We start from the raw sequence: 17,313 nt of genomic DNA, 5'->3' as shown, positions 1-17,313 counted from the left end.
TCTTTATCTATGAACTTATTTAACAAAAGCATAAATTGCTATTCCTTAATTTCCATTATTGTGAGACTTTTCTTTCTTTACAGCCGTGTAAGTAATGAATTTGATGAGCAAGCATGTCCCTGGGATCATGATCCTGCTGTTCTCATACTGGGGAAATCAACATATGCGACTTAAGAATATTCAGTGGCAAACTAACATAATCAATGGTGGCTTCTGATCTTTCATACCAGTCTAGGATATTGATCCCCATCTCACCCAAAAAAGAAATAGAAGATGCCTAAAAAATTGAAGACTTTGATGAAAATCAGGCAGGGCCTTAAGACAATTTTATAAATAAAGCTCCTTTATTTTATGGTGTCTGCATACAGTAAAACATTGTATTTGAGGAAAACATTGCCATGTTCAATGAATTTCAAAATTTTGAATCTCTAAGAAAAAACAGACCACATGTAATTTCACATCCTGCTTTTATAAATAAGGCATGGGAAAGTAAACTCACACATACTGTTTTTTGACAAAATCATTACTGTTTTATTGGCTTTCCCTATAGCAAGTACATATTCTATTGGTTCAGGAACTTAAAATCCAGCCGAATTAGAATTGTTCTACTAATGTTCTAGAAATGTCCACTGGATGGCAGTTTAAAGAGAACATATTTGGCCCAAAAATCTGGAAGGATTTTTTTTCAAAGAGTTCCCTGGAATTTAGTCATTTCTAAGAATTAGTTGGCTAGTAATAAAAATAATTTCTTATAAACATTTCTTGAAAATTAATTTTGCTCACTTCATAGCTTCATGATTTAGCTTAAATGATTTAGAAATATCATTTAAAAATTGCTAGTTTGGCCTGTGCTGACAGGTCAGAGCCTGGAGCCTGCTTTAGACTCTGTGTCTCCCTCTCTCTTGCCCCCTCCCCCCCAAACATGTGCTCTGTTTCCCTTTCAAAAATAAATAATAAACATTATTTTTTTTAAAAAGCTGCTGGTTTATTATGCAAACACAAAGCCAGAAATTTGCAAACCTGTTTCTAAGACATTTCTGAAGGTATTAAAGCCTTGTGAATCTGAGGATTACGTTTCATTCCCTGAATCCTTTCAGGCACCAGATTAAAATACAATAAATCAAATCATAAGCCCTCTGTGGGTATTGAGATTTCAAAAATAACAAAAAAGTATTTACCCTTCTACAAATATATAAATAAGAATAAGAAAACCAAGGATGACTTTTTTTTTTTTTTTTTTTTTTTTTTTTTTTTTTTTACTTATAGACCTAATTGTCAACAAGATTTTAGAAAACAGGTTCCTCAAGCCTCCTGGTTGGGATAATGAGGGAAAGCATAATGAAGTGACAATGAGTTCAATATCTGGCCTCTGTATTCAAATTCCAACTCCATGGTTGAGTAAGAAAATTCAGCTCAGGTAAGTTATTTAAATTAACTGTGCCTCAGTTCTCATATTTGGGAAATGAGAGTTCTGACTTCACAGAGTATTTGTCAAAATTAAATAAGCCAGTCCCTGTAAAACACTAACAAAAATGCGTATAACATATTTAATCTCAGTAAATATTATACATTTTGTTATTGCTCTTACAATCTTAGCATAAAGTACAAGAGGATTCATTAAAAACAAGAATAATGAAGAACTGATTTGTTTTCTGTTTATTGAATATGAAACATAATTTGAAAAAATGTTCATTAACATGATATCTCAGAGTTGCCAATATTTTATATAAAGTGATGCGCTTAATTTTAATTTTTACAAGTCAAGAATAGTTTTAAATGTTCTAGAAAAGGATGGAAGTAGAACTCATTTTCTGTGCCAACACCTATCTGCTGGTAGTAGTCACTAGAATTTGTGAGAAGAGTTTCCTTAGATTGACTCAAGTATGCAGTGATTGGCGAGTATCCTGCCACAGGATAATGGAATGGCAGCAAAGAAACTGGCTTAATCAAAGCTATTGATGCATTTACTGGCCATTGTGTTTCCTCCAACAAACGATCCATCCATCCATCCATCCATCCATCCATCCATCCATCTGCCTACCTACCTACCTATATTTTAATTCCAGTGTAGTTTACAGTGTCATATTAGTTTCAGGTGTACAATATAGTGATTCAACAATTCTATACATTACTCAGTGCCCATCAAGATAATCCCCTTCACCTATTTCCCCCACCCTGCCTCACCTCTCCTCTGGCAACCATCTGTTTGTTCTTGATAGCTAAGAGTCTGTGTTTTGGTTCCTCTCTCTCTTTTTCCTTTGTTCATTTGTTTTGTTTCTTAAATTCCACATATCATATGGTATTTGTTTTTCTCTGACTGGATGGTTTCAGGTTTTAGGATTATACTCTCTAGCTCCCCCCATCTTGTTGCAAATGGCAAGATTTCATTCTTTTTTATGGCTGAATAATGCTCACATCTTTATTCTTCTATCAATGGACACTTGGGCTTCTTCCATAGTTTAGCTATTGTAAATAATGCAGCAATAAGCATCAGAATGCATATATCCCTTCAAATTAGTGTTTTCATGATCTTTGGGTAAATATCCAGTAATGCTATTACTGGCTATTGGGTGGTTCTGCTTTTAGTTTTTATGAGGAACCTACACACTATCTTTCACAGTGGCTGCACCTGTCTGCACTCCTTCACAGTGGATGAGGGTTCCTTTTCCTCCACATCCTTGCCAACACCTGTTGCTTCTTGAGTTTTTGATTTGCATGTACCTCAAGATGAGTGATGTAGAGCATCTTGTCATGTGTCTATTGGTTATCTTTACGTCTTCTTTGGAGAAATGTCTGCTCATATCTTCTGCTTATTTTTAATTGGATTGTTTTTTTGGGTTTGAGTTATATCAGTTCTTTATATATTTTGGATACTAACCCTTTACCGGATATGTCATTTGCAAATATATTCTGCCATTCAGTAGATTTTCTTTTAGTTTTCCTGGTTGTTCCCTTTGCTGTGTAGAAGCTTTTTATTTTTATATAGTCCTAATAATTTATTTTTGCTTTTGATTTCCTTGCCTCAGAAGACATATCTAGAAAGATATTGCTGTGGTCAATGTCGAGAAATGAATGCCTGTGTTGTCTTCTAAATTTTTATGGTCTCAGGTCTCACATTGAGGTCCTTAATCCATTTTGAGTTTATTTTTGTGTATCATGGAAGAAAGTGGTCCAGCTTTATTTATTGCCTGTAGCTTCCCAGGTTTCCCAGCACCATTTGCTGAAGAGACTTTTTTCCCATTGGATATTCTTGCCTCCTTGGTTGAAGATTAATTGACCATATAATCATGAGTTTATTTCCAGGTTTTCTATTCTGTTCCATTGATCTTTGTGTCTATTTTTATGTCAGTACCATTTACTGTGATTACCACAGCTCTATAATATAACTTGAAGTCTGGAACAGTGATGCCTCCAGTTTTGTTTTTCTTTTTCAAGACTGTTTTGGCTATTCAGGGTATTTTGTGGTTCCATATAAATTTTAGGATTGTTTGTTCTAGTTCAATGAAAACTGCTATTGGTATTTTGATAGAGATCGTACTGAATCTGTGGACTGCATTGAGTAGTATACATATTTTGATAATATTTCTTCTTCCTATCCATGAGCATGGAATGTCTTTCCATTTTGTTGTGTCTTCCATTTTTTTTTCATCAGTGTTTTATAGTTTTCAGAGTACAGGTCTTTCACCTCTTTGATTAGGCTTATTCCTAGGAATTTTATTATTTTTGTGCAATTGCAAATGGGGTTGTTTCTTTAATTTCTCTTTCTGCTGCTTCAGTATCCCAACAAATATCTATTAAGCAGTTATTACAAGGCTACCTTGGTTCTTGGTTTGAAAAGGAGATTGAAAGCAAGCCAAAGCCCTTTCCTTAATAAAGCTAATATTATATTGGAGAAGACAGGTATTAAACAAATGAACACATAAAATTCACACAAGATAAATGTCATAAAATAAAATCTATCCAAGTGAGGTGTTAGAGAGATTAGGGATACTTTTTAAAAAAACTGTTTATTTATTTTGAGAGAGAGAGAGAGCACAGTCATACAGGAAGGGCAGAAAGAGAGAGAGAGTGTGAGAGAGAATCCCAAGCAGGCTCCCTGCTGTCAGCACAGAGCCCAATGTGGGGCTCTATCTCACAAACTGTGAGATCTTGACCTGAGCTGAAATCAAGAGTCAGATGCTCAACCTACTGAGCCACCCAGGTGCCCTCAGACTAGGGATACTTTGAAGTGTCAGTCAAAGCTTCTTTGAAGGGAGAGGTTTGAATGACAGTAGTTGGGGGGAGGGAGGCTCATGTAGATTAGCAAGAAGAGCAATCTAGAGCAAAGGTGATGAGGCAGAAAGATGCTCTTCTCAGAAGATAAGCATCAGAAGCCTGACTTACTTAGACTCAAGTGAGAAGTGAAGAGAGAAGAAATGATGTCAGAGGAACAGACCCCAGCCAACTTGTGAAGGACCCATGATAGTGAAGAGCTTCGATTTTATCCAGAGGGTGAAGTTAAACTGTTAAAAGAGTCTTTCAAAGAGAAATGACAGAGCCAGATGTATGTTTTTGAAAAGATTACTGCCTCCTAATTCCTACTTAGATCATCTACTCCTAAGGTATTGTCAGGACTGGCATAACCTCATTAATAAAACCAGCAATAGTCCTCAGAGAGGGTGAGGGGACACAGGAATCTACCTTGGGATTTCCTAAACTACTAGCAAAATGAATGGAATTGTGGATAATACATCATCACTTTTTCCCTTACTCCAGTCTTCTCCCGGGGCTCTCTGCTGGCCAAATTCAAGGAGAAACCTGAGGACTAAGTAAGTCAATCAATGTAACTCACGGAAGCCAGCTCTTGACAAGATAGGTGAGTGAAATGATAAACAGCAGATCTGGATGAATAAATGGAAGACGTCTACAACTCAGAATAAGGTGGCAAACTTTGCATTAGCAGGTGTAATAATTAAGGACCATGAACAAACACCACAGACACACTCCAAAATAAAAAAGTAAAGTGTGTGGGGCACCTGGGTGGCTCAGTCGGTTAAGCGTCCGACTTCGGCTCAGGTCATGATCTCACGGCTTGTGAGTTCGAGCCCCACATCGGGCTCTGTGCTGACAGCTCAGAGCCTGGAGCCTGTTTCAGATTCTGTGTCTCCATCTCTCTCTCTGACCCTCCCCTGTTCATCCTCTGTCTCTCTCTGTCTCAAAAGTAAATGAACGTTAAAATAAATAAATAAATAAAATAAAATAAAAAGTAAAGTGTGTCTGCAGGAGACATTTTAACATGCAAGAATGAAGTTGTATTTTATTAAACATTTTATTATGCATTACCTCAAGTGTACAAATAATAACCAAAAATGATACATGTGCACCTTAAAACAATATACCAAAGAAGAGTAATTAATGAAATGTATACTGTGAAGAGGGATAGCTTGGTTTAATAAAAACAGTTCATAGAATTTTCAGTTCTCATTCTGCCCAGGTAATGAACTGAGAATCCCCCAAAACAGAATAACTATTGTGGAAGGTGACATCATAAAAGGCAAGTCGTTTTCAAATAATCTTGCCCTATGCGAATCAAGTAACCCAAAAGGCACTGAAAGCTATACAATTTTAAATTTCATCCCTATCTTAATGAAAAATAATATAAAAACAGGGAGGGGGACAAAACATAAGACACTCCTAAATATGGAGAACAAATAGAGGGTTACAGGAGGGGTTGTGGGAGGGGGGAATGGGCTAAATGGGTAAGGGGCATTAAGGAATCTACTCCTGAAATCATTGTTGCACTATATGCTAACTTGGATGTAAATTTTAAAAATAAAATTAAATTAAAAAAATAAACATATTTCATCCCTATCTTTTTAACAGCTGAAAAAATTAGTCTATACATTCTCTTTATTAACTTTCATGTTCCTGTTTTTGAATGCAGTGGTTTTTAAAAAATTTTTATTATATGAAATTTATTGTCAAATTAGTTTCCATACAACACCCAGTGCTCATCCCAAAAGATGCCCTCCTTAACGCCCATCACCCACCCTTCCCCCCCCCACGCCCCATCTACCCTCAGTTTGTTCTCAGTTTCTAAGAGTCTTCTATGCTTTGGCTCTCTCTCCCACTCTAACCTCTTTTTTTTCTTTTTTTTTTCCTTCCCCTCCCCCATGGGTTTCTGTTAAGTTTCTCAGGATCCACATAAGAGTGAAACCATATGGTATCTGTCTTTCTCTGTATGGCTTATTTCACTTAGCATCACACTCTCCAGTTGCATCCACGTTGCTACAAAGGGCCATAGTTCATTCTTTCTCATTGCCACGTAGTACTCCATTGTGTATATGAGCCACAATTGCTTTATCCATTCATCAGCTGATGGACATTTAGGCTTTTTCCACAATTTGGCTATTGTTGAGAGTGCTGCTATAAACACTGGGGGTACAAGTGCCCCTATGCATCAGTACTCCTGTATCCCTTGGGTAAATTCCTAGCAGTGCTACTGCTGGGTCATAGGGTAGGTCTATTTTTAATTTTTTGAGGAACCTCCACACTGTTTTCCAGAGTGGATGCACCAGTTTTGAATGCAGTGTTTTTATCATTCCTTGCTTGATATATCCAAGTCCTTCCTTACACGAAACACACATTAGGATACTGACATCTTCAGTCAAATTGAGCATATGTTAATTTCACCTCTTAGAGTTTTTAAGTTTATTTATTTTTTGGTGGGGCGCCTGGGTGCCTCAGTTGGTTAGTCAACTGACTTCAGCTCAGGTCATGATCTTGCAGTTTGTGAGTTGGAGACCCGTGTCAGGCTCTATGCTGACAGCTCAGAGCCTGCAGCCTACTTCAGATTCTGTTCTCACCCTCTCTCTACCCCTCCCCTGCTCACACTCCGTGTCTCTCTGTCTCTCAATAATAATAAGTAAACATTAAAAAATTTTATTTATTTTTTGGTAATCTTTACACCCAATGTGGGGCTTGAACTCAAGACCCTGAGATCAAGAGTCACGTGCTCCTCCGACTGAGCCAGCCAGGCGCCTTGACAATTCTTAGATTTTGATATCATCAATGAAAGCCAATGAAACTGGTTAAAAGTGAAAAGGTACCAACATATCAACAAATGGAATGGTGAAATATGAAAAGAAAATAATTTATTTTTGTACTAAGCTTAATTTCTATTTAAGCCAGAACAAGAAAAATGTGTGGATATACTAGAAAAAATGTTCTATTTCTTCAATAGACTTTCTGAATCTCTCACATTCTTTGGGTCAGCAATGCATAATGTATATTGGGTTAACATTACAATCACGTCAACATAAAAATGATGTAGAGGGTGATCCTGCAACCTAAGGATACATGTTTTAAATTCCATAGTCCTAGAATGGTTCCTGGCACAAATTTAAAGGTTCAGTAAATGGCTGTTGAAGGCATGAATAATATCAAAGGATCAGAACAGCATTTTGAGGCAAAATGAAGTTATAATTTTTCTAAATATCTACTGAAGTTTTAACCAAGCCAAATATCCTCATAGGGTAAAGAGAAAAGAAAAGAAATAAAGAAAAGAAAAGAAAGAAATTTATTTTACTATATAGTTTTAGTTGTTTTATGTAATCTCAATTGCACACTTTTTGAAAGTGGAATTATAATCACAATAATGTGAAAAATAGGCTTTCATCAACAGGGAGTTGTTTTAAAAGGAAAAGACGGGAACAGAGTAACACGAAATGACTTATGAAATCCAACTTAATGTATAGAAGAAGGGCATAGAACATGTCCCGTGGGGGTTATCAGCAATATATAAACGAGCAGGAAGAACATAACCACTGTTCTCTGGCCTGGGCAGATTCAGTGGTGCCGAGATGGACTGGGCTAACAGCTTACAATTTCTCTTCGTGTCAAACAGATCTAAGCTGTCGGAGTCCCGCTCATCGGATTAGTTTCTTATAAGTTCTGTCAGGGCAGAAGTTTCTGGAGAAAGGGAAACAGGTAAAGAAATCGATTGCAGGGGCGCCTGGGTGGCTCAGTCGGTTGAGCGTCCGACTTCAGCTAGGGTCGTGATCTCGCAGTCTGTGAGTTTGGGCCCCGCATCGGGCTCTGTGCTGACAGCTCAGAGCCTGGAGGCTGCTTCCCATTCTGTGTCTCCCTCTCTCTCTGCCCCTCCCCAGCTCATGCTCTGTCTCTCTCTCTCTCTCTCTCTCTGTCAAAAATAAATAAACATTAAAAAAAAAAAAAAAGAAATCGATTGCAATCGTGAAGAGAGGCCAAAACTCAGTTTGAGCTCTACCCCCCAAAAAAGGCTGGAATATTTTTAAAAGCCAGGGTGATGGGCATAGATCTTAGGCCACTTGTGTTCACTAATTGGCTTTATCACCCCCCAAACAATATTTTCTTCTCTTCATCACTGAAGGTAGTTTTATACCTTGAAGTAAGGGGCTCATCACCAGTCAGACCCTTAGTCTAAAATTGGGAGACAGGGGCTCTATCACCTAAGAGATGATAGCCTTAGGTTGCAAAACAGGTCTTTTGCCAGTTTTACAAGATTTATATCTCATAGGTGCACAGCAAAAGATGTACAATTACAAGTTTTCTTTTTTTCAGAATATTATTTATTTATTTATTTTGAGAGAGATCGCTATCAGGGGAGGGGCAGAGGAAGAGGGAGAGAGAGAATCCCAAGCAGGCTCTATGCTCAGTGTGGAGCCCAACTCGGGGCTCAAACTCAGGAACCAGGAGATCATGATTGAGACGAAATCAAGAGTCAGACGCTTAACCGACTGAGTCACCCAGGCACTTCTACAATTACAAGTTTTCTAAAGTAGATACTCTAAGAAAAAGGAGCCGGGGGCCTGGAGTCGGGAAGAAGGCCGTCTGAAGGTTAGTCAGGCTGAGGGGAAGCTTCGGGTTTTCTTGCTCAATCCCTAAGATAGAACCTGGTTAATGACAATGTCCTCTTAATAGAAGAATTACTCGTCTGAATCCCCTCAGGCCTGAGTGTGGGTAGAGAATCAAAATTCAACCACTCATGATATTATGTGCACAATAAATCGCCACTTAAAAACTCAGTCTCCATTCATTCTTTCCTGCTTTTCTACCCTAGAGTCCACCTCTGCCTTTCACATCAATATTGTATTAGTCGGGTATTCACTGATTATAACGCAAATAACATGTAAATTGACCATAGAACGAAATTGCCCAAGTTTTCCGTACGTGGACTTCCTAACATTGACGATAGATATAGAACAGTTCAAATCACACACGCGCATACACTGGTTAGGTCAATTCTAATGTGGAGAGATCGAGAAGGATGATAACATTATAGGCACTTCAAAATTAAATTCTTTGAGTCAAAAGAGTTAATTGGAACAATTGATAGTGCTCTCTGTTTTGTTTTGTTTTGTTTGTAAAAATGTTTTCCATTGGGAGATTCTGCAAAGGCAGAATGACACATTATGTTATCAAACAATTTTATTGCAAGAATCATGTTGAAATTTCAAAGATAATTTCATTTGAAAAATTAGTGTAGAGCTGAGATTTCAAACAAAATTCTGTTATAAATTGCTTGCTTTATTTTCTCTAGACAAAGTCCTAATGGACTCTCTTTTTCATTTAGTTATGTCACATTGTTTTCTATGACTTGTGAATTCACTTTAATGGACTTTCCCCCCAGACTTTACCATCAGTATCTTATACACACATGCCTACTTTCTGGCCTCAGCTTTCCACGTCAAACTTCACATCTCCATCCCGCACTGTCATTTCTCCCCAACCTAAAAAAGTGTGTCTCATTTTGGTGCAGTGAATTGACGCTTTACCAATAAATCTACTGTACTTTCTGGTTTGGTTCTCCCGAAATGTGTGTAGTTCTTCAAAAAAAGAGAAATTCCTGACTTCATTTGGTGGCCCCTCCAAATCCTGACCTATGAAACGTATAGCATAATCCCAGTCCTAGAAAAAAAAAATGATATATTTGTAACTAATGGTTTTTAAATGATGACAGAAGAAAAGATACTGCTTGTGTGACCTTTTAGAAATGTGAAGTTACAGAGAAGTCACTAGTATCCCAACATTGGAAGAAAACCACGTACGAACAGGACATTATTTCTCTGAGATAATCATCACTGCCCCCTCCAACTATAATCATGGTACCTTGGTCCTCTGCCCTCACCCTCACAAAGGCTGTCATCCAGAAATTAGGAGACCCTTGATAGCTTCCCACACAAACTGTATGTGCTGTTCTCTGACCTTCTAATTCTTCACACATACCCCACTTCCCATCCCCTTGATCATAAATCAGATCCCCTGAGATCCCACCTCCAATTCCAAGACAGTCACTGTCCAGCCTCTGAACTATATATACGTTTCAGACCTCACAATTAACCCTCACAAAGTACCTGATGCGCAGAGAGTAACTAATCAATGTATTTGTTCAACAGATATCTGTAAAAACAAGAGAGAAACACAGTACATCCTTTGCAAGAACAAAAATAAGAGCCAGGGCAGGTTGGTGAGAAGAGATGATTTCAGAAGACATGAAAATAACAGAACAAATAACACAGATACTGCATGTCCGGCAGCAATGCGTTTTAGTTCCTTCTTTCTCTGTGATGAAATCTGTCCTCTGTTTAAAATTCTTACTGTGTGTGTGTGTGGGGAGGAGTGGGCGGGAGTGGGAAGGGTTATTTCTGGTGATATTTTAAACCACATCATGCACAGCATGGACAGTCACGTAAGAAAGTCATGGTCTAAATCCACCTGCTGCATTGAAAAAACAAGAATTCTCCAATGGTGGGAGTTTAAATCAACAATTACTTAAACGTTTTGTTAATCTATGAGCTACCCAAGTATTAGGAATGAGGGGTCTGGAACAATTTCTCATAGGTCAGAATATTGGGAAAAAGCAATTAGTATTGGTAAGTAAAATATAAATGTTACGTTGGAGGAGTTGTGAATAAAGAATGTTCCCATTTGAAATAAAGATAATTCAAACGTGGTTAAAATGTGTTTTCCCCCTGACAATACTCCTGAGGTAAACAGAGACGCTGAATCAGGTGCCTAGCTATCACATTTGCTAAAATAATAAGGACAGTATTCTTAAGACCATCATTTAAGTACAAGAAAGAACTTCCCTCCACCTTTTATACCTAGAGTTCTTTTAAGATAGATGTTAAGCCTTCTGGCCATTCTCTCCTAATGTGCATACAATGGATTTGACAGTTATTTTGATATGTTTGGGATGCATTCATGCCTCCCAGCTAAGCATGCACTATTCAATTTGGAGGCCTTAAATAAGCTCTCAGGATGTTTGAGAGCTAATTAAAACTTCATTATGAGTACAACAGCCACACCACATTACTGGCTTGATAAGAAACCCAGTAACTGGCAATGTCTGTGTAGTCTTTCAACCGACACTTAGAATTAAGTCGCATGGTGCCCACTGCCCCCTAGAATCTCTTTTTTAACAAGAACACAAAATGTAAGCAAGGACCGTGGCGCTGACTTATGTTAAAGGACAGGCAGAGCCTGGATTCTGTCACATATTTTCAACATGCTAAACTTTTCTTTACAGCAAGAAAAATAATTATATCTGAAACACATATTTTCCAAGATTGACTTTTGGGGGAGGGTGTATATATAATTACCCTTTTTTTCTTGTGATATCTGTTTTCATACAGATGGATGGCATATCTTCCAACGAAGAATTCAATTTATAAAAAAATGAATCCAATAATTTAACCTGTCCAAAAGGGAAGACAGATAAGCACTAATATAATTAACTCTCTTTTTTCTATTGATAAATCCTTAAAGTTATTTTTTAATATAAGTTACCATCCTCCCATCAGCCAGCATGGCTTCCAGGCAATTTTCACGCAGACATCCTGTAGTGTATTATAGGAATGTCAAGGAACTTTAATATTATCTAGAACAAAACATAATTAGTAAGGAAATTCTTTGGGGAACAGCTAACGCAATGTATCAAGTTGCAAAGCAAAAGGCTTACAGTTCTGTGTTACTTGTTTAAACTTATTTACGCTGATAAAACATATTAGAAGCAAAATATCCTACCTTTTTTTCCAGTTTCTCCGTGTAAACAGATTACTGTCAATGACTTTGGATAATATTCAATTAAATATAAGTTTTATTAATTATGACAAAATGATAATGTTGCTATCTGATTGAAAAGCTACTTTCTTGCAAATGAGAATATCAGAGGTTAAAGGTTGAAGTAATTGTCGTGGAAACAGATAACCTACAAAAAGGATGACAGCAAATAAGAAAATACTTCTTAGACAGTGTCCCTCAATTCTCCTCTCAAAACACAGCAACTTATTTGATTGTGCCCAAGATACAGTAACTTTTCTTATCTGTAACTATTCATATTAGCCCATCTTTGATGATCAAGTTAAAGTGGCTATTTATGAAGTGGCATGAATAAACAAAATTAATAAGTAACATTTAAATGCCCCTAGGAATTCTTATTAAATATTTCCAATATCTTCAATCAAAAGGTACTTAACCCATCACATATACACAAAATCACTCCTGAAATGCCTTGTTAATAGATGTGCCCTGTTGACAAATTTTACAATTCATTTCAAGCCCTTTCATATACAGAGCTTTAAAATGAATGAGTCTACCTACTCACATATATTTACCAAGATATGTATAACCTACCAATATGTGAAAATTATGCTTTTCTTAATCTTTCCCCCAACCCCCTCTATTGAATACATAATACAGCTGTATTTGGCATTATTTTTATCCCCAAATCCGAGTACCTACTACAGCCTAGAAAGCCCCTATTTTAATGAAGTAGATGAGGAAAGTTATAATTCTTGAGAGCATTAGAACAGTAAAAATATTAATATGCTTGTTTTTAAATAAAAATTACTGTAGCTATTATTAATCATGATTCCTTTTATTGACACAATGTCAAAAATACTCATTCTTTTTCATATTCTCAGAAAAAATACGTAGAAACTTAAAATTATGTCTTATTGCAGAACATTTAATGCAGGTCCCTTTAAGTTTGTTTGAGTGAGGAATGAGCAGTCTTTGTTCTCCACACGGGGATTAAAAAAGGATTATAAAATAAGCTTTTTTTAAAAAAAATTGAACATATAAATGTATTAATAGTAAGCGAAAGTCCTGCTTAAAACCATTTTCTCAATGCTTAAGAGCTTCCCCTGTATCATTCTAGATTTTTATATGCATCTAGAGATAAAATAATTTATGTTTAAATAATCATATATAATGCATAGGATATTGCAACTTTCTTTTTTCCCCATTTTATTATTTTTTTAAATTTTGTTAATGTTTATTCATTTTTGAGAGAAAGAGAGAGACAGAGCATGAGCAGGGAGGGGCAGAGAGAGAGGGAGACAGAATCGGAAGCAGGCTCCAGGCTCTGGGCTGTCGGCACAGAGCCCCACCCACACAGGGCTTGAACTCACCAACCATGAGCTCGCGACCTGAACTGAAGCCAGAGGCTTAACCAACTGAGCCACCCAGGCACCCCTCCCATTTTCTTTCTTTATTTTTATTTTATAGTTAAAATACAGTGTTGTATCAGGAAATTTTCTTTTTCTGCCTGAGGCTATATCGAGGTCATGTTTCTATTGCAGTATATATATATATATATATATATATATATTTCTTATGTATTTGCAGCAGCTATATTGTTTTCCACCATATGAGTATACTGTCATGTCGCAAACTTTTGCTGATGGACAATAGTTTCTAACTCTGCTCTCTTACAAATAATGTTTCGTGAACATTTATGAAGACATCTGTAAGCCAGTACATGGATTTCTGTAAATTATATTTCCCAAAATTATACAGCATAAATATAGTGCTTTAGTATATATGGTTATATAGTATGTACATATGTATATGTGTACAGATATATACTACATGTAGTATATATAGCTATATAATATAAAGGGCATAAATGAACTATTTCATAGTTACACAGTGAAACATACTCAAGATTTCAACTTTTGTTTCTTCTTTAGCCAAATGCTGTAGGTAGGCCCAATGATACGTAGTCATGGAACTGACTGTCCATGACAAACAAATGAGATGGCATTACGTGTTATTTTCTTTCATATTTTTCTTTCTTTTACATTTTGGTTGTTAACTTTGAGAAATGTGTGGCAATGTTAATACTATTGCTAATTGTTTTTTTTTTTTTAACTTGGCACTACAAAATTAGTGTCAATCAATCATAAATTAGTATTTACTTTGTTATGGGCAAGAATTAAACTATGAATATGTTCCTTTATAATCTCCCCAATATTATGCACTATCATGCACTGAACCATGAAAAAACAATTAAAAGGAAAATTATTTTGGAAAACAATGGAAAATATTATTTAACTATGAGGGAACATATAGAACTAGCTAACATTGAGGATTTGGAATCCTCATTTCCAATGGAAAATGTTACTTTCATCTTAGACTTTCCTCGAATCTGTATGTGGACTTCAGACACATCCGCCTGAAGCCACACCGATTTTTTATAGTTAAGAAAGTAAAACAGGTACATGGGAGACCATCAGGGGAAAACACTACAATTCTATGAAAAGCACTAACATCGGTAGGTAAGTAGATTGTGCTATTATGTTAGGACAGCACCTCAGAATGGTAACAGAAATGGGTGAATTTTCTCAGAATAATATATATAATAATACAAACTATATACGCTATATAAGAAATACAAGGAGAATAATGTGCCATTTTGAGCCCTCTGACAAACCAACGCTGAGGCAGTATTAATTACGCAAGAGTTGTTTTTAGAGGAAAGGGGTCATTGTTCATCTGCAAGGCTTTTGCCAGGTTTATACCTTGTGAATGCACCTTCTCAGTCTGCGGTTTGTTCTTTCATTTGGTTAATAATGGCATGTGAAGAATAGACAATTCAATTTTCATGTATTATTACCAGTTTTTCTTTTACTGCTACTCCTTTTTGTGTCCTAATACATTGTTGACTATTCCAAGGTTGTGAATATTTTCTACGTATTCTTCGACAAGTTGAAAAACAATAGCTCCAGTGTTTAGGTGCAACATGCATTTTTAATTCATTTTTATATACAGTGTGAAGTAAGGGTCAATGTGAATTTTCTCCATGTGAATATCATCATCCCAACACCATTTGTTGAAAAGACTGTTCTCCTCCACTTTGAATTATGTTGGTGGCTTTCTTAAAACTCAATTATTCATATATGTGTGGTCTATTTACAGTTTTGTACTCTCCATATACATACATACATATATGCAAACTAACTGGGGAAATGTATCACGTTCATTGATTGAAAGACACACTATTGTTAATTTGTCCATTCTCTGCAAATTGATCTATAGATACAATGTGTTTTCTATCATATTTCTAGCTGGGCTTTTTGGAGTATTTTTTAGATAAATTTACAAGATGACCTAAAAAAGTTTTTCACAACAGTTTTGTGTATTATAGGTTTTATACAGTTACAAGAAAATTTTAAATCATCTTGTAAACTGTAAAAGCCTTGCTAGAATTATGATAGAGAATATACTGTATCTATAGATCAATTTGCAGAGAATGGACAAATTAACAATAGTTTCTCCTTCAATCAATGAATATATTTCCCCACTTAGACATACTTTGATTTGACACAGAAATATTTTTCAATTTTATGTGTATAAAGTGAGCAATATTTTATTATATTTGAATATTAGTATTTTTTAAGTCTGATGGTATTTTAAATAGTATTGCTTTTATAATTATAGTTTCCAAATGTTTGATGCTAGCAACTGAAATTGAATTTTTTTTATTAATCTTGCTCGCATCCTGTTACCTTACTAAATTCACTCATTACCTAAACTGATGTTTTTTAAAGATTGAGTAGAAATTTCCAAATGAATAATCATATTATTTATAAATACAGACAAATCTAATTCTTCTTCCCCAATCTTTATGCTTCTTTTTATTCTTGTTGATTGGCTATCATCTTCAGTGCAACACTGAATTACATGGTGACAACGTATCCTTTCCTTGTTTGCAAATCAAAGGGAAAACATTGTCTGTTATCATTAAATACTGCATTAGTCATAGGTTTTCATGGATGCCCATTATCATTTTGAGATCATTTTCTTCCCTTCCTTTTTTTTAGTTTTTTTTTTTTTTGGTTGTCAAATGATTGTATATTGAAATAATTTCCCTTGTAGTTCTTTTTTTAAAGAGCTCTTTTTTTTCTTTTGAATTTATTTATTTACTTTGAGAGAAAGAGAGAGGGGGAGAGCAGGAGCAGGGGAGAGGCAGGGAAAGAGAATCTCAAGCAGGCTCCTCACTATCTGTGTAGAACCCGATGTGGGGCTTGATCTAAGGAACCGAGAGAGAGAGGTCATGGCTGAGATCAAGAGTCAGATGCTTAACTGACTGAGCCACCCAGGCGCCCCTCCTTTGTAGTTTTTAACTGGCTGGGCATTGAATTGCACCATTATTGATGTCATCTATGATGTCATGAGGGTGGTGGCCATCCACACAGATTGGGCAGTCCCCAGGATCTTTTTAATGGTTCCGGAGAGTTCTCTAGCTAAAGATCTGTGCCACATTTGTAAGACAATGCTGACAATCTCATCAAAAGTGGTATTTCCACTGTGCTTCAAGTTTTTCTGCTTCTTTCTGTCTCTTGGTTGTTCCTTGAGGGCTCTGATAATCTGGGCAGATGCAGAAAGAACCACTTCAGTCTGGGCCTGTCTGTTCTGAATGGTCAGTTTCACTCTAATCTTCATACCCTTCCAATCACCGGTTGCCTTGAGGATGTCATCACCAAACTTTTGTGGAGACAGACCCAGGGGCTGATCTTTGGGGCCAGGAAGATGTGGCACTGACTTTGCCACATGTGCACCTCAGGTGTATGACTTTGATCTTGATGTGGTCAAACTTAGGCGGCATGGTAGAGGCAGCTGGTGTCGATGGATCTGGAATCAGGACGACCGAACATAGTTGTACGCTCGCTTCCTCTGAGCCAAAAGCCAAAAGCCACTTTTTGTTGAGAGTTGTTTAATCATTAGTGGATATTGGATTTAGTCAAATGTTGTTTTTGTTTCTGTTATTGTTTTGCATCTATTGAGATAATCATATGCAATGATCTGCATTGGTTGACTTTTTAATATTGAACCAATCACACTTTCCTTAGATAAACCTCACTTAGTCATAATGTATTATCTCTATGTAAGTATCGTTGGATTTAAATTTCTAATTAATGTTTGTGTCTGTATTCATTATAAATACTGATATGTACTGTTCTTGTAATTTTTATCTTTCATAAATATTCTAAGTTTCTATACTCTTAA

At 36.3% G+C, this 17,313-nt stretch overlaps 1 pseudogene; it reads right to left on the bottom strand.

The window, feature by feature from the left end:
- Positions 1 to 16,285: 16,285 nt before the first annotated feature.
- LOC122212949 lies at positions 16,286 to 17,021 on the bottom strand (annotated as a pseudogene).
- Between the last annotated feature and the right edge of the window lie 292 nt (positions 17,022 to 17,313).

This window comes from Panthera leo, chromosome A2, assembly GCF_018350215.1.
Source record: "Panthera leo isolate Ple1 chromosome A2, P.leo_Ple1_pat1.1, whole genome shotgun sequence".
NCBI lineage: Eukaryota > Metazoa > Chordata > Mammalia > Carnivora > Felidae > Panthera > Panthera leo.
Note: the sequence above shows the minus strand (reverse complement) of the source record. Positions and strands in the feature narration are given on the sequence as shown.